General features: G+C 41.4%; 1 protein-coding gene across 9 annotated transcripts in view; it reads right to left on the reverse strand.

Annotated features, from left to right (window-relative positions):
- APC (APC regulator of WNT signaling pathway) overlaps window positions 1-22,836 on the reverse strand; it is a 128,220-nt gene that overhangs the window by 72,610 nt on the left and 32,774 nt on the right. The gene's annotated exons all lie outside the window — the stretch shown is intronic.

Consider the following 22,836-nt stretch of genomic DNA (forward strand, 5'->3'; position numbering starts at 1 on the left):
ACTATGTAACAGAATTGGGTCTGACAATATAATAATGCAAGCCCTGAAATTCTTTACCCCAAATAGTTTTAGCAGGCTATTTTGCACTAAAATAATAAAACAACATAAAAGGTAGTAACACAGAGGAAGAGACAGATACACACAGGTTGAGACACGGAGGTTATAACCTTACACAATCACAGAAAAGCCAGATGGGCAAAATGAGCAAAGACTACGTGCTCTTTATTGAAGGGGAAAAATCCAACTCTTTAAATGGACAAAAACATTTGAACATCTTTTCGCCCCTCCAGAATCACAGGCATTAAAGTCATTTCTGCTCTAGAATGCAAAAGATTTCATATAATTTGATGGCAAAAAAGATACTGCTCCCTGGAGTAATGCCTCTTTGTATCCTTTTAAGATGTTGCAACCACCTTTCCCTAACTTAAAACTGCTTTATGTAAAATTTGAGAAACCATAAACTTACTTTAGAATGCCTTTTATTCAATCATGAGAATTTCATACGAAATATATCTTAACTACACGCCACTCAACATTAAAAAAATCAAAATTTATCTCATGAAATGGGGAAAACCTCTGAATTTTTCACTTTGATGAGAGTATGCAAACATCCCAATTTATTTTTCTGTAGTGTCAAGATGCCCATTACAGAGACTCTCACCCAAGAGTAGAGTAGGGAAGAAGAAAGCAAAGGGACTGTTATTTACATTTTTATTCAAATGTTCACTGAGAAACAAATTTACAAGTATCCTAAGAAATTAATGCAAGGAGGAAAAAAAGTTTCAGGCTGGCAAGAGGATATTCAATTAGAATTCAATTTGGAGTTATCATTATTAATAATGTAAGAAGTTTAGAATCACTTTTTAAATTAGTGCAACTGTTTTTATTGTTTTGTTTTGATGATTAAAAAGGATGTATCTGCTAGCACTTTTAGATGGCAATAAGAGGAAAACACCAACAGAAAGAGAAGAAAGCAAAAGAATCATAAGACTACTTTGTTCAACTGTATATGCAAATAAATTTGAAAACTTACATAATTTTCTAGAAAATGTATTTATCAAAATTAACCCTAAAGAGAAAGAGAAAATCCAACATTTCCAATAAAAATCACTATTAAAAAAATCGACATCATTCAACAGACTATTAGATCTCTTTGAAAAAAATGATTATGCCAAAGATGGTGAAAATATGTTCTACAAATTCAGTGCCCATTCTTGTTGAGAATACTGAATGTAAAAGGACTCTTGTTTAAATGTGATCCCTACCAATCCCAGAGCCGGCACCATAAGTAATGTGGAAACTGTAGATCGATTCCAAAAGTCAGGGGAAGTCCATCTTTACCACTGTTACTCAGTATACCAGTCAGCACAATTAAACAATTAAGTTAGCAACAAATACTATTGCAGATGACATAATTATATACCTAGAAGATCCCAAAAAACCAACTAATATCACTGTAAGATAATCGATTAATTTAGTGAAGTCCAAAATATACAGAAATATTTCCTTTATATCTTTCCTTTATGAGCAAAGAGAAATCAGATAGAAGATGAAATGGAAAGAAAAGTCCTATTTATAATTTTTGGAAATATAAAATACTTAGGCATAAACTGAACAAAAAGAGTCCAAAACATTTATGAGGAAAACTATAAACATACCATGTTCACATACATAAAGATTCAGAATCATGAAGATATCATTTCCCCCCAAGTTAATTTACAAATCTTATGTAGTCCCAATAAAAATGCTATTATGTAAGGTTTGTTTTCTGCAGCTAGACATTTAGAAAAACAACCAAAAAAAAAAAAAAACAAAAGTAAAGTATGAAAAGAAGGAATAGAACTATCACATACTAAAATACTGTACAAAGCCTTTATAAGTGAAACAGTTAAATGCATTGTATCAATTACTTAATTTCTTAGTCCTGATACTTGTACTGTGGATATGTAAGATGTTAACATTAGGGAAAGCTGGGAAGCTGAGTGAAGGGTATAGGGAAACTTACGGTTCTGTTTTTCCAACTGTTTTGTAAACCCAAAGTTATTTTAAAAATACCAAAGTTTTTAAAAGTTATGATATTATCATATGAATAGGTCAACTATGGGAACACGTGGATGCACACACACACACACAAATGACAAAGTAAATATATGTAGATTTAGTCATAATGAAGGTAGCATCTCAAATACACGTGAAAAGATGGACTTGAACTAAGTGGCACTGGGCAACAGGGCAGCCATAAGAAAAAAGATAAAACTGCATCTACTCCTCATACTAAATACTAAGGTAAACTGCAAAAGGAACAGAGATTTAATGTTTAAGAACATTACATGGCATTTAAATAATGAAAAGTTTTGTTTTTTCAATTAAAGATATTTAAATGGAATATACTCTGTTTCAAAAGTTCTGTGAAGTGATGGTATCTGTTACCAATACCGGGTTACTTGAAGCAAGTGGGAAAGTTTTTATTTGGTACACAAGCATAACTACTTCTAAATAGAGTACAACCAAGCAGTGGAATACTACATTGGTATTAAAAAGAATAAGGCTGATGTTAAAAAGAGGGCGAAACAATAAAAAGAGTGCAGGTCACTACATCTCATATGTTCCACCCACCCTGTTATATTAAAAGAACTGTGTGAGGATAAAAAAATGTCATTAAGAGGATATACAAAAATACAGCCATTGCCTCTAGAAAAAAGGTCAAGGTCTGAGAAGCAGCCTTCCTTTTTACTGATTACCCTTTTGTACAGTTTGAAGATCAAAGCAAAAAAGTTGGTTCTTTGAAAAGGCTAAATATGATTACACAGAGAAGAAACTAAACACAGAACTTGAACAAAATTGTGGAGGGTGGGGAAGGCTGATTTAAGAAGAAAGAGAAAACCTTAATGGTTCTGTAACTATTGAAAAATTAGAGCAGTACTTAAATATTTTCACCCTTCTCCCAACACACACACACAAAAACCAAACATTTAAGAAACAAATCCTTTCAACCTTATAAAAACTTTCCCAAGAATAGAAATAAATAGGAAATAGTCCCCCAAAGCATTCAATGAGGCCAATATAGTTGTGATATAAAAGTCAAAGGTTAGGGGCATGTGGGTGGTTCAGTCAGCTGAGTGACTGCCTCCAGTTCAGGTGATGATCCCAGGGTCCTGGGTGGAGTCCCGCATCTGGCCCCCTGCTCAGCGGGAGCCTGCTTCTCCCTCTCCCTCTGCAGCTCCCTCCTTGTGTGTTCTTGCTTTCTCTCAAATAAAAAAATAAAATCTTAAAAAAAAAAAAAAAAGAGTCAAAGGTAGTGTGAAAAATAATTAAGGGGTAATAGTATAAACATTGATGCAAAAATCCTCAACAAAGGATCAGGAAACAGAATATATTATTATACAGTAAAGAAAGTATAGCAGAATCAGGTTGAATTTATCCTATGAATGCAAGGATAGTTTAACATTAGATGTGACATTCACTACATTTAAATACTAAAGAAAAAAAATCATATGATCATTTCAATATACAAAAAACATCTGATATGTCATTAGCTATTCAAGATTAAAACTCTTAATAAACTGGAAACAGAAGGGAAGCTTCCAAAAAGCTACAGTAAACATTTTTAACAGTGAAATGTTAGAGGCATTCTTTTTACAATCAAGAACAAGATAAGGATGTCTACTATTACCACTTTTATTCAACATAATCCTGCAAGTCTTAATTAAAACAGTAAATTTTTACAAAGAATAATGACCAGAAAGGCAGAAACAAAACAGAAAAATCTTAAATATGAAAATTTAACAAGTTTGTCAGATAAAAAAAATCAATATACTGAAAAAAATTTAATTCCAGGCAGAGCCCCTCACCTATTTTTAATGCTTTTCTCTTTATTTAACAACCATGTAGGTTCTCATCCTCCAATCTACTTCTCTTTCTATTCTCTACTAAGACCCAATAGGTGATGATATTCAGTTTCCTATCTGCTATATTTTTTGCCCATTTCTTTCTTCCTTCCTTACATCCTGTAAACGGCTATTCAATTTGGCTAGACTGCATTCTAGCCCATCCCAAGTGAGGACAAGCTCCAAGATGGCCACCAGAATTATATGAAGCAAAGGTTGGCAAACGTTTCCTGCAAAGGTCAGATAATAAAATAGGCTTTATGGGCCATATGATGTCTGTCACAACTACCCCTGTTGCTTTAATACAAAAGCAGCCACAGATAATATATAAATAATGGGCATGACCAGGAGTGCCTGGGTGGCTCAGCTGATTAAGTGTCCAGCTCTTGATTTAGGCTTGATCATGGGGTCCCAGGGTGGAGCCCCACATTGGGCTCTGCACTGAGCAGAGTGTCTGCCTGAGATTCTCTCTCTCTCTCTGCTTCTCCTTCCACTTGCATGCATGTAAGGGGCACGACCATGTTCCAATATAATAACTTAGTTTACAAAAACAGTAGTGGTTTGCTGACCCCTGACCCAGAGGATGAATTCCCAATTCTGGTTTTTAAACACCCCATGGTATGCCAAATAATTTTAAAGGCTATTGAAAAATTCTTAAGATTAGTATTTCACTTTTAAATAACAGGAAGTAAACTGCTATGCTGGAAAGAGCAGAGAACTAGGAAGTCTTAAGGTCCTTGATTAATTTTCAGCAATCATTTTTAATTTCCATTTCTTTGTCTTCCAGAAATTTGTTGCAATCTTTATTTGGCTCCTTCTCACTCTCTGGCATTATAAATACATACCTTTTCACATATTTTTAAACATCATTTAAATGGGGTCTTGGGAGAAAGAGGTGACAAATATAAGTGATTAATTCACTTGCTGGCATTAGATATTCTAATTTTAGATTAGGATTTTTAATTCATACAGAATTTCTATTTTTATATATGGTATAAGTATAGTGCTTTAACTTTATTGTCTCTCATATGGATAACCAATTACATCAGCACTATTTATTAAACCATTTCCTTTCCCTTGAACAGAAATGTGTTTCTTATCATATGCTAAATTCTCACATATACTGCATTACGTTTATATTGAAAAGGTTACATTTCTATGATAATCTTAGCTCTCTGTGTTATGAATAATTCAGGTCCTTAAATCAAATTTTCTAGTGCGTTTTGTTTTGTTTTTCAAGGGAAGGTCCTATGCCTTTTCTATCAAATTTATTTCTGGGTGCTTTTTGTTGTTGTTTGATTTGCCCTGAATAAACCTCACCATTCCATGCCAGATACTGCTAATACAGACAAAAGCTACAGATTTTATTTAATACATACCCCTTATGCATCCACCTTTTCAAATTATTCCGTGAATTCTAATAGCTTTTCTTGTGGATTTTCTGGGTTTAATCATGTAATTTTTAAGTAAAGATCATCTTGTCTCTTCTTTTCCAGTATTTATACTTCATTCCTTTTTCTTAACTGTTAGCTAGAAACTTCAAAATAATGTTGAATAGTGATCTTATACCTGATTTCAATAGGAATGGTTTAGTGTCTCACCATTTATAGTCTTACTCATAAGATTTCAATAAATATTTTTTAGGTATTTTAAATTTTTATTAGGAGTAGTTTCTAAATGCTTTTACAGCACCTTTTAACATATTACCTATACAGATTTTTCTTTTAATTTGTTGCTGTCAATTACAAGATTTTCTCATTTTGACCCATTGTCCTCCTCCATTCCTACAATAAACCATACTTATTCATGTTTTACGACTTTACTAGTTTGTTCACTTTTCAACACTGCATATGGAATTTTTAATTTTTAAAAGAAACAAGTATATAGTTTGAAATTTTTATATCTTGAAATGAGAGGTTCTGAATTAAGTTTATGGTAAATTTATAAAGTGAATTGGTAGGAAGTTTCTCATCTTAATCTCATATGGCCTAATAGTTTAAGTAACTTATCTATTCTTTGAAAGTCAGCTGGAATTCAGATCAGAAGGTTTAGAGGAGACAGAGGGGCAAGACCGCGGAAGAGTAGGGTCCCCAAGTCACCTGTCCCCACCAAATTACCTAGATAACCTTCACCTCATCCTGAAAATCTACGACTTCGGCCTGAGAATTAAAGAGAGACCAGCTGGAATGCTACAGTGAGAAGAGTTCGCGCTTCTATCAAGGTAGGAAGACGGGGAAAAAGAAATAAAGGAACAAAGGCCTCCAAGGGGGAGGGGCCCGCGAGGAGCCGGGCTGAGGCCGGGGCGAGTGTCCCCAGGACAGGAGAGCCCCGTCCCGGAGGAGCAGGAGCTGCACCGACCTTCCCGGGCGGAAAGGGGCTCGCGGGGAGGTGGAGCAGGACCCAGGAGGGCGGGGATGCCCTCGGGCTCCCGGGGACAGTAACAGCAACTGCGCGCCCAGGAGAGTGCGCCGAGCTCCCTAAGGGCTGCAGCTGGCACGGCGGGACCCGGAGCAGCTCGGAGGGGCTCGGGCGGCGGCACCGCGGAGGAGGCTGCGGGGGGGAGCAGCTCGGGGGACTCGGGGGCAGCTCCGCGGAGGGGGTTGCGGGGCGGGAGCAGCTCGGGGGCTCGGGCGGCGGCTCCGCGGAGGGGGTTGCGCGGCCCGGGAGCACAGGGCGCCGGACACAGCCCAGGATCCGGCCTCCCCCGGGACAGGCAGAGGCCAGGAGGGCCAAGGACAGCGAGGACGCTCCTGCCCCAGCTGAGCAGATCAGCGTCCCTGCCCCGGAGCCTCCAGGCCCTGCAGACGGAGAGCTCCGGGGTGACTGCGGGGGCTGATTCCAGGGCTGCAGAGCTGGCCCCGCCACTAGGGCTGTTGCTCCTGGGGCCTCACGGGGTAAACAACCCCCCCGGAGCCCTGCACCAGGCAGGGGCACAGCAGCTCCCCCAACTGCTAACACCTGAAAATCAGCACAGCAGGCCCCTCCCCCAGAAGACCAGCTGGACGGACAAGTACCAGGGGAAGCCAAGGGACTTGAAGTACACAGAATCAGAAGATACTCTCCCGTGGTTCTTTTTTTTTTTTTGTTTTGCTTTTTGATTTGTTTCCTTCCCCCACCCCCCTTTTTTATCCTTTCTTTTTCTTTTTTTTTTTTTTTTCGTTTTTTTTTTCTTCCTTTTTTTCTCTTTCTCTTTTCTTTCCTTCTTTCTCTCCTCTCTTTTTCTCCTTTTCCCAATACAACTTGCTTTTGGCCACTCTGCACTGAGCAAAATGACTAGAAGGAAAACCTCACCTCAAAAGAAAGAATCAGAAACAGTCCTCTCTCCCACAGAGTTACAAAATCTGGATTACAATTCAATGTCAGAAAGCCAATTCAGAAGCACTATTATACAGCTACTGGTGGCTCTAGAAAAAAGCATAAAGGACTCAAGAGACTTCATGACGGCAGAATTTAGAGCTAATCAGGCAGAAATTAAAAATCAATTGAATGAGATGCAATCCAAACTAGAAGTCCTAACGACGAGGGTTAACGAGGTGGAAGAACGAGTCAGTGACATAGAAGACAAGTTGATGGCAAAGAGGGAAACTGAGGAAAAAAGAGACAATTAAAAGACCATGAAGACAGATTAAGGGAAATAAACGACAGCCTGAGGAAGAAAAACCTACGTTTAATTGGGGTTCCCGAGGGTGCCGAAAGGGCCAGAGGGCCAGAATATGTATTTAAACAAATTCTAGCTGAAAACTTTCCTAATCTGGGAAGGGAAACAGGCATTCAGATCCAGGAAATAGAGAGATCCCCCCCTAAAATCAATAAAAACCATTCAACACCTCGACATTTAATAGTGAAGCTTGCAAATTCCAAAGATAAAGAGAAGATCCTTAAAGCAGCAAGAGACAAGAAATCCCTGATATTTATGGGGAGGAGTATTAGGGTAACAGCAGACCTCTCCACAGAGACCTGGCAGGCCAGAAAGGGCTGGCAGGATATATTCAGGGTCCTAAATGAGAAGAACATGCAACCAAGAATACTTTATCCAGCAAGGCTCTCATTCAAAATGGAAGGAGAGATAAAGAGCTTCCAAGACAGGCAGGAACTGAAAGAATATGTGACCTCCAAACCAGCTCTGCAAGAAATTTTAAGGGGGACTCTTAAAATTCCCCTTTAAGAAGAAGTTCAGTGGAACATTCCACAAAAACAAGGACTGAATAGATATCATGATAACACTAAATTCATATCTCTCAATAGTAACTCTGAATGTGAACGGGCTTAATGACCCCATCAAAAGGCACAGGGTTTCAGACTGGATAAAAAAGCAGGACCCATCTATTTGCTGTCTACAAGAGACTCATTTTAGACAGAAGGACACCTACAGCCTGAAAATAAAAGGTTGGAGAACCATTTACCATTCGAATGGTCCTCAAAAGAAAGCAGGGGTAGCCATCCTTATATCAGGTAAACTAAAATTTACCCCAAAGACTGTAGTGAGAGATGAAGAGGGACACTATATCATACTTAAAGGATCTATTCAACAAGAGGACTTAACAATCCTCAATATATATGCCCCGAATGTGGGAGCTGCCAAATATATAAATCAATTAATAACCAAAGTGAAGAAATACTTAAATAATAATACACTTATACTTGGTGGCTTCAATCTAGCTCTTTCTATACTTGATAGGTCTTCTAAGCACAACATCTCCAAAGAAACGAGAGCTTTAAATGATACACTGGACCAGATGGATTTCACAGATATCTACAGAACTTTACATCCAAACTCAACTGAATACACATTCTTCTCAAGCGCACATGGAACTTTCTCCAGAATAGATCACATATTGGGTCACAAATCGGGTCTGAACCGATACCAAAAGATTGGGATCGTCCCCTGCATATTCTCAGACCATAATGCCTTGAAATTAGAACCAAATCACAACAAGAAGTTTGGAAGGACCTCAAACACGTGGAGGTTAAGGACCATCCTGCTAAAAGATGAAAGGGTCAACCAGGAAATTAAGGAAGAATTAAAAAGATTCATGGAAACTAATGAGAATGAAGATACAACCATCCAAAATCTTTGGGATGCAGCAAAAGCAGTCCTAAGGGGGAAATACATCACAATACAAGCATCCATTCAAAAACTGGAAAGAACTCAAATACAAAAGCTAACCTTACACATAAAGGAGCTAGAGAAAAAACAGCAAATAGATCCTACACCCAAGAGAAGGGAGTTAATAAAGATTCGAGCAGAACTCAATGAAATTGAGACCAGAAGAACTGTGGAACAGATCTACAGAACCAGGAGTTGGTTCTTTGAAAGAATTAATAAGATAGATAAACCATTAGCCAGCCTTATTAAAAAGAAGAGAGAGAAGACTCATATTAATAAAATCATGAATGAGAAAGGAGAGATCACTACCAACACCAAGGAAATACAAACGATTTTAAAAACATATTATGAACAGCTATACGCCAATAAATTAGGCAATCTAGGAGAAATGGACGCATTCCTGGAAAGCCACAAACTACCAAAACTGGAACAGGAAGAAATAGAAAACCTTAACAGGCCAATAACCAGGGAGGAAATTGAAGCAGTCATCAAAAACCTCCCAAGACACAAGAGTCCAGGGCCAGATGGCTTCCCAGGGGAATTTTATCAAACGTTTAAAGAAGAAACCATACCTATTCTCCTAAAGCTGTTTGGAAAGATAGAAAGAGATGGAGTACTTCCAAATTCATTCTATGAGCCCAGCATCACCTTAATTCCAAAACCAGACAAAGACCCCACCAAAAAGGAGAATTACAGACCAATATCCCTGATGAACATGGATGCAAAAATTCTCAACAAGATCCTGGCCAATAGGATCCAACAGTACATTAAGAAAATTATTCACCATGACCAAGTAGGATTTATCCCTGGGACACAAGGCTGGTTCAACACCCGTAAAACAATCAATGTGATTCATCATATCAGCAAGAGAAAAACCAAGAACCATATGATCCTCTCATTGGATGCAGAGAAAGCATTTGACAAAATACAGCATCCATTCCTGATCAAAACTCTTCAGAGTGTAGGGATAGAGGGAACATTCCTCAACATCTAAAAAGCCATCTACGAAAAGCCCACAGCAAATCTCATTCTCAATGGGGAAGCACTGGGAGCCTTTCCCCTAAGATCAGGAACAAGACAGGGATGTCCACTCTCACCACTGCTGTTCAACATAGTACTGGAAGTCCTAGCCTCAGCAATCAGACAACAAAAAGACATTAAAGGCATTCAAATTGGCAAAGAAGAAGTCAAACTCTCCCTCTTCGCCGATGACATGATACTCTACATAGAAAACCCAAAAGTCTCCACCCCAAGATTGCTAGAACTCATACAGCAATTCGGTAGCGTGGCAGGATACAAAATCAATGCCCAGAAATCAGTGGCATTTCTATACACTAACAATGAGACTGAAGAAAGAGAAATTAAGGAGTCAATCCCATTTACAATTGCACCCAAAAGCATAAGATACCTAGGAATAAACCTAACCAAAGATGTAAAGGATCTATACCCTCAAAACTATAGAACACTTCTGAAAGAAATTGAGGAAGACACAAAGAGATGGAAAAATATTCCATGCTCATGGATTGGCAGAATTAATATTGTGAAAATGTCAATGTTACCCAGGGCAATATACACGTTTAATGCAATCCCTATCAAAATACCATGGACTTTCTTCAGAGAATTAGAACAAATTATTTTAAGATTTGTGTGGAATCAGAAAAGACCCCGAATAGCCAGGGGAATTTAAAAAAAGAAAACCATATCTGGGGGCATCACAATGCCAGATTTCAGGTTGTACTACAAAGCTGTGGTCATCAAGACAGTGTGGTCCTGGCACAAAAACAGACACATAGATCAGTGGAACAGAATAGAGAATCCAGAAGTGGACCCTGAACTTTATGGGCAACTAATATTCGATAAAGGAGGAAAGACTATCCATTGGAAGAAAGACAGTCTCTTCAATAAATGGTGCTGGGAAAATTGGACATCCACACGCAGAAGAATGAAACTAGACCACTCTCTTTCACCATACACAAAGATAAACTCAAAATGGATGAAAGATCTAAATGTGAGACAAGATTCCATCAAAATCCTAGAGAAGAACACAGGCAACACCCTTTTTGAACTCGGCCATAGTAACTTCTTGCGAGATACATCCACGAAGGCAAAAGAAACAAAAGCAAAAATGAACTATTGGGACTTCATCAAGATAAGAAGCTTTTGCACAGCAAAGGATACAGTCAACAAAACTCAAAGACAACCTACAGAATGGGAGAAGATATTTGCAAATGATGTATCAGATAAAGGGCTAGTTTCCAAGATCTATAAAGAACTTATTAAACTCAACACCAAAGAAACAAACAATCCAATCATGAAATGGGCAAAAGACATGAAGAGAAATCTCACCGAGGAAGACATAGACATGGCCAACATGCACATGAGAAAATGCTCTGCATCACTGGCCATCAGGGAAATACAAATCAAAACCACAATGAGATACCACCTCACGCCAGTGAGAATGGGGAAAATTAACAAGGCAGGAAACCACAAATGTTGGAGAGGCTGCGGAGAAAAGGGAACCCTCTTACACTGTTGGTGGGAAAGTGCACTGGTGCAGCCACTCTGGAAAACTGTGTGGAGGTTCCTCAAACAGTTAAAAATATACCTGCCCTACGACCCAGCAATTGCACTGTTGGGGATTTACCCCAAAGATACAGATGCAGTGAAACGCCGGGACACCTGTACCCCAATGTTTATAGCAGCAATGTCCACAATAGCCAAACTGTGGAAGGAGCCTTGGTGTCCAACGAAAGATGAATGGATAAAGAAGATGTGGTTTATGTATACAATGGAATATTACTCAGCTATTAGAAATGACAAATACCCACCATTTGCTTCAACGTGGATGGAACTGGAGGGTATTATGCTGAGTGAAGGAAGTCAGTCGGAGAAGGACAAACATTATATGTTCTCATTCATTTGGGGAATATAAATAATAGTGAAAGGGAATATAAGGGAAGGGAGAAGGAATGTGTGGGAAATATCAGAAAGGGAGACAGAACGTAAAGACTGCTAACTCTGGGAAACGAACTAGGGGTGGTAGAAGGGGAGGAGGGCGGGGGGTGGGAGTGAATGGGTGACGGCACTGGGGGTTATTCTGTATGTTAGTAAATTGAACAACAATATAAAATAAATTAAAAAATAAAAAAGAAGCTTTAGAGGAAAATACTTTTAAGTATTTTAAATTTCTTCTGTGGTTAAGTCTTTCATGTTTTCTTTATATTCTTGTATAGATTTGATTCATTAATAGTTCATCAGTAAATTATTTCCTGTAGCTATTCAACTGAGTATTACCGCAGGGTTGTACATATTCTCTCATTTAAAAATTTGCCTCCTTAAAAAAAAAAAAAAAAAAAAAAAAATTTGCCTCCTTTCTCATCCATGCTCTGTTCTTTTGCTCTCTTAATCAGACTTTGTAGGGTTTCATCTATTTTATTGACCTTTGCCAAAAAAAATCTATTTTTGGCATTGTATCTTTTGTACAACTTTGTTTACTACTGTATCATTTCTGTATTTATCTTTACTAATTATATTCTCTTATTTTCCATAGATCTATTTTGTTCTTCGTTAAAGTGAATATTAATTCATTTATTTCCTTACTTTTTTTATATGTTCATTTATCAGTTCCTACCTTAGTAGGAACAAATACTTAAGGATATTAATTTTCTTCTCACTATAGCCTTGGCTATGTTCCCTAAGCTTTATTTATTTTTTTTTAATTTTTATTTATTTATGATAGAGAGAGAGAGAGAGAGAGAGGCAGAGACACAGGCAGAGGGAGAAGCAGGCTCCATGCACCGGGAGCCTGACGTGGGATTCGATCCCGGGTCTCCAGGATCGTGCCCTGGGCCAAAGGCAGGCGCCAAACCGCTGCGCCACCAGGGATCCCTTCCCTAAGCTTTAGTATGAAGTGTTTTCCTCTTTATTTTTTGATAATTTATAATTTCAATAGATTTCCTCTTTGATCTACGGGGTATCTGGAAGATACTTCCTAATTATTAGGTGTATAAAATGACTTTTGAGTCATTTTTTTATTGCCACTAATTTTTTTTGTTTATTAGACTGATTAGAGATTGTTGCCTACAAAAGTATTTGGAAAATTTTTTTAAAATATTTGTCGTGTAGCCAAGAACATGACTAACTTCCAAAAATATCTCCCTGAAATTTTAAAAGGAAAAAGTGTAAAAAGTTCTATCATTTAAATCCTCTATATATGTGTTTTTCTGTGTATTTGGTATGTGAAATTTAGAAGGCCTATATCATTTATTGCATATTTACAATATGCTATGTAGTGTAAGTGCCCTACATACATATCTCATTTACTCTTCAAAATTGTACGGCATGCATCACTTACCATCTTAGGGTTAAAGGAGATGAAACTTCAAAATGCTACATAACTTTCCTAAGGAACACATCAAGTTGCTAAGTCAGAATTTAGATTCCTGTTTCTAACGCTCATGCTTTTAAAGACCATATAATACTACCTCTGTGTGGGCTTTCATGACCTGTTATCCTGATAGCAGTCTACCTTCCAAACTTATTTTCTATTAGGTTTCAATATAACCCTCCTCAAGTCCCTTGTACTTTTGTTCACAATTCATCTTTTTGAACGCCTCATCCTTTCTTCCTCTGCTTTGCTAACATTATCTCCGTCCTTTAAGGCCCAGTTCTGTAGCCTTACATAAAAACTTCCTGTCTCCTCCAGCCAATGAGTCTCCCTGCTGACTACATAACATAAAACTTGGCTTACTTACTCCAAATATTTCATTTTACTCTGGTGAGCTTTGTTTCTCCACCTTTAAGACAGGTTTATTATTGAATACTTAGCTTTTCTAATTCCCAAAATGGTTTATTCTGTGACAGCCACAAAAAGACAAATACACACAAGAATAAACTGAAGCAGTGCTTTATGAGCTATGGAGGGCAAAGAGAAAAAGAGGGTACAAATTCAAAGAATGTCTAAGATGACTTTTCCATTAAAATAGTAAGATGGTAGATGTGTCTCTCTGTGGCTATACAATTCAAATCAGTGAACATTTGAGAACTTATTATTCACAAGATACCATACAAATGTTATAAGGAGATTTTGTAGGTTAAATTGTGTTCCCCAAAAAGATATGTTGAGTCACAGGTAAGCTAGACCCTAGTATCTCTGAAAAGTGACCTTATTTGGAAAAAGGGTCTTTGCACATGTAATCAAGTGGAGATGAAGTCTTACTGGATTAGGGTGGGCTCTAAATCAATGACTGGTACCTTTAAAGGAAAGTCATGTGAAGAAATGGACACAGAGACCTGGGGAAAACATCTTGTGATGATGGAGGCAACGACTGCAGGGAGTCAGCTGCAAGAAAAGGAATGCCAAAGACTGCCAGCAACCACCAGGAGCTAGGAAGAGAGGCATGGAACAGATTCTCCCTCAGTGTCTCCAGAAGGAACCAACCTTGCTGACACCTTGACTCTGCACTTGTAGCCTCCAGAACTGTGAGGGAATAGATTTCCATGGTTTTAAGCCACCAATCTGTCGGTACTCAGTCACAAGAGCCTTTCAAGACTGGGGCGGGGAGGGGGAAGGGTGACGGCACTAAGTTAACACGTTAACACATTGCTTATTCCCAAGTATCTTATTATCTAGCAAGGAGTAATATTTCAGTAGCAAGGGTAAATTGGGTCAGTACATAAATGTATCAGATGCTTGTGCCCCACCTTACATTCTCTTGGCTTCCTTTAACTCTAGTCACTAGTGCATCAATCAGCTCACTGCAGGTATAAACTGACAGTACATTAGCTGCACCGGCTGGCTATCTTTTGCATTGTGTCCTAGGGATACCCCAGGATGGGTCCCCAACATCCATGCATGTGTAACCTATAAAAGAATGAACATTTGATGGAGCAATCCTTGACTAAAGGGAAATGGAAGCTAGTATATATAATTATTTCCTGTGGTTGGACAATCCTACATGGACTTTCTGGTTCCTCAGAAAGTCCTGACAGATCAAGCCACAGTTGTCCAAAGTGGTGACCAACTTGAGAACATTTGCTTTTGCTGGCTGTCCCTCTTGCCTACCTTAACTCCCTTGTAGCCCTCCACTCTTGGGTCACTTCCCAAAAAAGTATTTCACCCAAGACCTTGTCTCAAGATTCTGACTTACAGGGGAACCTGGGCTAAGATACAAATTACCTATAATTCAAAGGCAAATTTGTATTCAAAAACATTGGGTAGAATACTGTGGCAATTACACCTTGCTCAGAAAATTAGGAAAAGCTTTCAGAATGTAAAAGCATTTAAGAAAGGACTTGAAAGATGGCATAATTGCTAATAAATGTGAATAGTAGGTACAGAAAACAGAACAGCGTAATCAAAGTTCAGAGGTTGGAAAAATGTCTATTTGGTGGAGTAGATGGCAGTTTAATTTAGCTGAAATTCAGTGTAGAGGAATTTGGGAAAAGAGGCAGGGGTCAGAGCATAAATATGAACTGGAACCACACGATGGCTAGGTGATTTCACAATGTAAGGAAGAGGAGGTCTGGATAGAGTAGCTACAGAAATGATGGGATAAAAAGCTTAAAAGGTACAAGGCCAAGTCACTTTAACATTTCTCGGTTTCTATTATAAACTATTTCAGAAGTAGCTAACACAATGACATAGATTAAGTGATAATAAAACCAAGACTCTAAAAATAGCTGGTGGAAATATATTTTAATATTCTTCAATGTTATATTTACCATATGAGTGACATTATATACTACAATTTAAATAAATCTGGTAAACGAAAATGTGAATTTACCTAAAAAAGTAACATTCATTCACCAAAGTATAACTCAAAAGAAACCTCTCAAAAATGTCAGCCTAGGGATCCCTGGGTGGCGCAGCGGTTTGGCGCCTGCCTTTGGCCCAGGGCGCGATCCTGGAGACCCGGGATCGAATCCCACGTCAGGCTCCCGGTGCATGGAGCCTGCTTCTCCCTCTGCCTGTGTCTCTGCCTCATTCTCTCTCTCTCTGTGACTATCACAAATAAATAAAAATTAAAAAAAAAAATTTAAAACAAAAAAACGTCAGCCTAAAAGAACTACTGTACGTATGTGTGTGTGTATATACATGTGCTGTTAGTAGACAGAATAATGGCCCCACGAAGACATCCACATTCTCATTCCTGAAACCCATGAATGTGTTATTTTACATGGTTAAAGGGACTTTGTATGTGTGATTAAGTTAAGGATCTTGACTTAATCACACACAGGAAGATTTTCCTGAATGACTTAGGTGGACCTAAGGTAAGCACAAGGGTTCTTCTTAAGGAGATGGTAGGGTCAGAGTCAGAGAAGCAAAGGGCCAGAGAGAGATTTAGAATGCTGCTGGCACTGAAGATAGAGGAAGGGACCACAAGGCAGTACAGGTAGCCTCTAGAAGCCAGAAAAAAGGAAGTGGATTCTCCCCGACAGCCTCTGGAAGAAGTGCAGCACTGCTGCTATTTTGATTTTGTGAAACCAGTGAAAACCAATTTCATGCTTCTGACCTCTAGGGTTTTAATACAATAAACTTGTGCTGTGTTAAATCACCAAATTTGTGGTTATTTGTTACAACAGCAATAGGAAAAAAATACTCTATCATCCAGTGATCCTTCTCCTATGAATAAATTCCACTGAAACTTCATACTGGCCATGCGGTGATCTTAAAATATATCCACAATTTCTTTGACTCTATTCCTTCAAAAGGTAGAGCTTAATTTATCTCTTCTCATGTAGACTAGACTTAATGACTCATTTCTAATAAAGAAAATATGGTAGCAGTATGGCTTTTGAGACTATGTCATAGATGGCTTCCATCTTGTTCTTTCTCTCCGGGATCAGTGGAAGAAGCCAGCTGCCCTGTCATGAAGATATTCAAGCAGCTTCACGGAGAGGCCTATGGCAAAGCACTAAGGCCTCTTGCCAACAGTCAAAAGAAAAAGACTATGTGAGTGAGCCATCTTGGAAGTGGATGCTCATTTAGTCAAGCCTTCAGATGACTGCGGCCCTAGCTGACATCTTGACTGCAACTTCACGAAAGATTCTGAGCCAGACCACACAATTAAGGCATTCTTGAATTTCTGCTCCATAGAAACTCTAATAAGTATTTGTTGTTTTAGCCACTAAGATTTGAGATAATTTGTTATATGAGTATGTCTAGCATAGTCTAAAAATCAAATTTAGGATGGGGTGTCTGGGTGGCTCAGTCAGTTAAGCATCCAACTCTTGATTTCAGCTCAGATCATGACCACAGGGGTTGTGAGATGGAACCCTGCTGGGCATGGAGCCTGCCTGAGATCCTCTCTCTCTCTCTGCCCCTACCACCACCTCCCCCCCTCCCCTGAAAAAGAAAAACCAAATTTGGATACATACCCCAGAGAAATGAAAGCAGGGACTTAAAAGAGATTATCTGTACACTCACATTCACAGCAGCATTATTCACAATAGCAAAAGGTTTTGGAAGCAACCCAAGAGTCCATCCACAGATGAACAGATAAACAAAATGTGGTATACATACAATATTACTTAACCTTAAAAAGGAAAGGAATTATTAAACATGTTACAACATGGATGAACCTTGAGGACGTGATGCCAAGTGAAATAAGTCACAGAAAGACAAATACTGTATTGTATTTAATGGGTACTGACTTTCAGTTGGGGAATATGAAAAAGTTCTGGGGATGGACTGGATACATTCACAACAATATGAATGTACTTAATACCACAGAACTATTATGTACTCAATAAAGGTTAAGATGGTATATTTTAGATATATGTATTTTACCATAATAAAAATTCTCATTAACTACAGGAAAAATAGGCACACAAAATTACACTAAATATTTCACAAGAACTGATACATATTTAAGAACATATCTGAATGAGCGCCCAAAAAGGGAGTGTATGGTAGGAGAAGAAAGGGGATAAAGCTTGCCCTATATGGAATGATGATATCATGAGATCATGATTTACAAAAAACAATTTTCAAGAACATATCTAATACATAAACATGGGAAATGCCACTTGTACCAAATCAAGAGCTGGTGTAACTTTCCTTCTGGAAGTTGACCCTATGGAAGTCAAGAACCATAGGTTACTGTCTATTAGAACTAGATCTAGAAATCCTTTCATCTAACCTTCTCATTTTACATTCAAGACCCTTAATACTTCAAAGTAATTTACTTTTCAGAATTATCTGTGATTCCAAGCAGACTTTACAAAGCACAGTGTTTCAAATAGCAAACTACCACATTCCTCTAAACTAGAAGATATCTTAGATGATGTAAACCTTTAAAGATACTATGAGTAACCAAAGCAATCAATGTTTAACTAGCAATAACATTTCACTCAGTTCTATTATGTGTCTTAGAAGTAAGTTTCCATGTCTTATCTGACTCTCTAGCACATATTACAGATCTGGCATTTATTACGTACTCAAAAATGTAGTGAATGGACACTCTCAGGTGTTATTCATCTTCTCTGTATCAAACCGCCCTATCTCATCTTATGTGCTATTTAATGTTTCATTCAGACTGTAATACAAAAAAAAAAAAAAAAAAAAAGAAAGAAAGAAAGAAAGCGAGAAAGAGAAAGGAAAAAAAGGAGAGGGAGAAGGTCAAAATGAAGAACACTTTAATGTACTAAAATTGAATAGGGATCCCTGGGTGGCTCAGCAGTTTAGTGCTGCCTTCGGCCCAGGGCATGATCCAGGAGTTCCGGGACCAAGTCCCACATCAGGCTCCCTGCATGGAGCCTGCTTCTCCCTCTGCCTGTGTCTCTGCCTCTCTCTCTCTCTCTCTCTCTGTGACTCTCATGAATAAATACATAAAATCTTTTTTAAAAATTAAATTAAATATAATATATAATTATAAATACATATTAAAAGGCTGGTTAAATTATGTGTAAATAATGAGAGTAAAAAATAGAGAAAAACGCTAAGACAAAAGTCCACACAACATCAATAAAACAGCTTTCAGTCCACAGACATACTTATGAACATTTAACTTTTTAGTTCCTTAATAGTTCAATTTCAAAGGCCACAAAAACCAGTAGTTTAGTCTTATATTATGTATTTTATAAAAGGGAAAAGAAATCAACTTTTCTTATTTTAGTTCTTATTTAATTGCAGAAAATACCCCAATCTATTGCTATTCTATTTAGAACTGTGCATATGATTAATGAGATGATCTTTAAAAAGGAATATGTTACGAATGTCATTATGAAAACTGTCTCTCCACTTGCTTAGCCATCAGGTATTGTACAAAGCATTCTTATTATATCATGGTTAAAAACTCAATACCAAGTACAATTTTTCATTTAATGAATAATTTGCGATGGCTTCTATTGCTCTTCAAATAATTTCTATTATTTACTATTTTGTGCATTATGTAATGAGACCTATTATGAAATAGTTTTATAGCTCTATGTTCTTTACATCCTTATACAATACGTGACCTTGGATAAAGTCAGAACATAACTTAAAATACTCTTAATTAAAATGAAAATAATGCTACACTGAGCTATTTAGATAGTAAAAGAACCATAAACTCTCAAAGACTGAGTCTTTGAGACTCAAAGAACTGAGTTTCAAAGGACTGAATGGTATTAGCTATTAAACTTCATTTGCATATTTATTTATTTTTTAAATTTATTTATTTATTTATTTAAATTTTTTAAAAGATTTTATTTATTCATTCATGAGAGACACACAGAGAGAGGGGCAGAGACACAGGCAGAGGGAGAAGCAGGTTCCACGCAGGGAGCCAGAGGGGGGACTCGATCCCAGGACCCCAGGATCACACCCTGGGCTGAAGGCGGAGCTAAACCGCGGAGCCACCTGGGCTGCCCAGAGACAATTATTTAAATAAAGAATAAAATTGGTTTAATTTATCCGTGGAAACTTTATATAGACTAATTTATTCAAGTCCAATTCCTTATTATGTTGGAAAAAAAATTACTGAAACGAAATTCCAGGCTCTCAGAAGACTTTCCACCATATAAGCACTATTTAAGAAACACTGTCACTAATCTTGGAGGGCTTTACAAAGCCACTGCCATCCAGTTCAGGGAGAAGGGAGGTGTGGCAGGCTGGCCACCATAATATGCATAAAGACAAGGTATTTTAAACTGTATTTAATCTGAAGACATATTTTTTAGACATTTAAGAAAAAAAAATAAGTGCAATGAAAACACTATGAATAGTATATCTTATGAGTACTGACTAAACAGAAATACATCTAAAGGAAAAACCTTGGAGCTTTAATTTAAAATATTTGGCTTTCCAGTTTATTCAATAATATGTAAAAGTAGCCAAAGAGTACTATAAAATTACATATAGATCTTAAATATTAAACCTATGAAAACTTTGTCACTATAATTTTTCATAAAGTAATTGACATTATCGTGATTTATTCCTGAATAACCCAGTTGATGGCATAAAGCTAACTAACAAAGGAAAAGAGCCACACTGCTTCATACATAATTTATTAACATTTCCTTTAGGATTTATGTTAAAGCGAAGAATTCTAACATCTGTCCTGTGATGCAGAATCAAAGCGTCCAATACATTCCACTGTCAAAACATTCACAGCTTGGTAATTTTCCTACTTTAAAAAAATGAAGCATATCTTTCCCTCCTATTCGGGTTGCGGGTTGCGATTACGATTACAACGCAGGGTCCGGCCAGGGGCCTGGTGCCCCCCGCTGCCCCTCCTGCGGTAAGCCCTGTTGTAGGCCGCGCTCCCCTCCCTCCCTGGCGCTCCCCCTCCCCGGTGGCGGTGGCGGTGGCGGTGGCGGTGGCGGTGGCGGTGGCGGAGTCGGCCCAGCGGGGGCAGGGCAAGGCCGCAGGCGCCCAGGAAGGGCCTCGCTGACCAGGCCCAGGCCGGTGCCTCGGGCCGCCCTGCGCGCGCAGGTGCAGGTGCAGGTGCATGGGCGCCCACGCCGGCACTGGGGACCAGGGTCTCCGTCCACCCAACGCTGCGCGCGCCCCGGGTGCCTGCCTCTGCTCCCCTCGCCCCTGCACGGAGCCTGCCCCTGCTCCCCTCCCCTAGCCCCTGCGCGGTGCCTGCCCCTGCTGCCCTCCCCTCGCCCCTGTGCGGAGCCTGCCCCTGCTCCCCTCCCCTAGCCCCTGCTCGGTGCCTGCCCCTGTTGCCCTCCCCTAGCCCCTGCGCGGAGCCTGCCCCTGCTCCCCTCCCCTAGCCCCTGCGCGGTGCCTGCCCCTGCTCCCCTCCCCTCGCCCCTGTGCTGTGCCTGCCCCTGCTCCCCTCCCCTCGCCCCTGTGCGGAGCCTGCCCCTGCTCCCCTCCCCTCGCCCCTGTGCTGTGCCTGCCCCTGCTCCCCTCCCCTCGCCCCTGTGCTGTGCCTGCCCCTGCTCCCCTCCCCTCGCCCCTGCGCGGTGCCTGCCCCTGCTGCCCTCCCCTCGCCCCTGTGCGGAGCCTGCCCCTGCTCCCCTCCCCTAGCCCCTGCTCGGTGCCTGCCCCTGTTGCCCTCCCCTAGCCCCTGCGCGGAGCCTGCCCCTGCTCCCCTCCCCTAGCCCCTGCGCGGTGCCTGCCCCTGCTCCCCTCCCCTCGCCCCTGTGCTGTGCCTGCCCCTGCTCCCCTCCCCTCGCCCCTGTGCTGTGCCTGCCCCTGCTCCCCTCCCCTCGCCCCTGTGCGGAGCCTGCCCCTGCTCCCCTCCCCTCGCCCCTGTGCTGTGCCTGCCCCTGCTCCCCTCCCCTCGCCCCTGTGCGGTTTCTGCCCCTGCTGCCCTTCCCTCGCCCCTGCGCGGTGCCTGCCCTTGCTCCCCTCCTCCCGCCCCTTGGAAGCCGCTGGGCCGCTCGGCCCATCACTGTGGCCAGCAGCTCGGCGCCCCTCCCGGCCACCAGCGCCTCGGCCCTGTGGCCGGAGAGGGAACAGGCCTTTCAGCAGGCTGCAGCCTTTGCTTCTCGCCTTGAATATGCCCCATTCTTTGTTGTCCTCAGCCCGTTTCCTTAGATACTGCTACTGCACTCGGGCAGCAGCATCATGAACACAAGACCTCCCTGTAGCCCCGCAGCAGCCCCTTCCGCAGACTCCCCGACAGTCCTGCCCCTCCCCCCTGCTTCCTCCGGGCGGGGAGCCCTGGCCAGCCGCGCAGGAAATCCATCCCCGGCGCCGCAGTCGCAGGGGAGGGGAGGGGGAAGAGGCGGAGGGGGAGGTGAGGGACGGGGAGAGGGGACAAGGGGGAGGGAGGGGAGGAAGGGAGGAGGGGGAGGCCGAGGGGGAGGGCGAGGGCGAGGAGGGGGAGGGAGGGGAGGAGGGGGAGGGAGGGGGGAGAGGAGGAGGGAGAAAGAGGGGAGGAGGGGGACGGGGACCGGGACCCAGACGGGGAGACGCCCCTGCCTCCCGGCTGCTGCGCGGCCGGGCCGCGGGTGCAGGTGCAGGTGCAGCGGGTGCGACGGAACCCCGGCCCCCGCCCCACCCCGGCCAGCCGGGCCCCGCCGCCGCCGCCCCAGCACCTACCCCATCTCCCCGGCGCCCCCCGCGGCCCGAGCACCTGCCCCGTCCCCCGACCCCTCCCCCGCGGCCCCAGCACCTGCCCCATCTCCCCATCTCCCCGGCCCCCGCCTGCCGGGCCGGGCCGGGCCGCCGGTGCGGGTGCAGCGGGTGCGAGGGAGCCCCGGCCCCTGCCCCCCACCCCGGCCAGCCGGGCCCCCACCCGCCGCCGCCCCAGCACCTACCCCATCCCCTTGACGCCCGCCCCCCCATCTCCCCCGCCCCGGCCCCAGCACCTGCCCCACTTCCCCGCCCCCCATGTCCCCGTCTCCTCGGCCGCAGCACCTGCCCCATCTCTCCGGCCCTCCCCGGCCCCGCGCCCCCCG

This window comes from Canis lupus, chromosome 3 (assembly GCF_003254725.2).
Source record: "Canis lupus dingo isolate Sandy chromosome 3, ASM325472v2, whole genome shotgun sequence".
Lineage (NCBI taxonomy): Eukaryota > Metazoa > Chordata > Mammalia > Carnivora > Canidae > Canis > Canis lupus.